The following is a 1,251-nucleotide window of genomic DNA, read 5'->3' on the forward strand; positions in this document are numbered from 1 at the left end:
CTTTTAGTCCCCTTTCTCCAAAACTCATTTGTTTGCTTGGACAACCCTGAATTCTTAGCCTTTCCATGACGCTAGGGGCAGAAGAAGAGGCTCCTTAGAACAGGAATCCAGAAAGAATTCAGAGGCTGCTGGATCCATCTGTTAACATTCAGTCACTTGCCTCTTTTCTGGGATTTTTCAATTTGGTTTCCATAATTTCTGATGTTATCTGCATTTCTTCCTTTTGGGTTTAGTTTGATGTCCTTAGGTGCTTTCTTACTACTGATAAATGCTGTAAGTACATCTTTACCAAGGGACAAATGTGTAATTTTAATGTATATCCAAGTGTATCCCAGCACAATTTTTTTTTTTGCTTTTCATAATCCACCCAATTTCCAAGAAATGAGCTCTAGGATGTTACTGTAAATGTACTTGTGCACTGGAAAGTACACAACCTGCCTCCACCACAGCACTTCATCCTTGTTCTGTTTAAGTCACCACTTAAAGTTTTGGACACAGCACAGTCTAGAAAGGCTAAATTGCAGGGCCCATGTTCCATGAATTGTACCTGCTGAAGTGTTCAGAGGGCTGAGAAGAGAAGGCTTGGCCAAGAAGAAATATCACCATGGAGATCAGCCTGAAGAGTGTTTAGGATCAATTCGGAACCCTCCCTTTGTGGTGCTGGCCTGAGGATGAAATGGAGGAGTTCTCCTGTGAGCCTCAAGACCATCACATGTTCCTCCTCCAGAGCAGGCACAACACTTAGTACTTTGACTCTGACATGAGACAAACAAAATAATTTCTACTCTGAATTGAACCGGTGCTCATCGATGTTGCCATCTTTCAAATTCTAATAATGACATTCTCAAAGCTTAACTTGTGAATAAACACCTAATGCAGCCTCATTATTTTGGAATATTTATTGAAGAAATATCACTTGGAAATATTACTTAAAATTCTCAGCAGAGTAACCACCATTTAATCTAAAACTACTGACTGGGTTTCCATTTTCAGACAGGATTGTGAAGAGCCCTGCGGAGTTACACCAGGTGGAACAACCATATCTGGTAAAAATTTTTATAATTAAAGTCTCTAAAGGTGCCCTAAGGTAATATAGCAAATGAAGAAATGTTAATTTTTTACAATGGACCAAATTGTAGTAACAAGTGTGAGAATCTGGGTGGTACCTAATCCATGACTCCCCCACTCACCTTCAGCTCAGCTTAAAAGAAACTCCATTCTGAGAAGATGCAATAAAGAAGATGGGGCGAC

This window comes from Myotis davidii, unplaced genomic scaffold, assembly GCF_000327345.1.
Source record: "Myotis davidii unplaced genomic scaffold, ASM32734v1 scaffold2522, whole genome shotgun sequence".
Lineage (NCBI taxonomy): Eukaryota > Metazoa > Chordata > Mammalia > Chiroptera > Vespertilionidae > Myotis > Myotis davidii.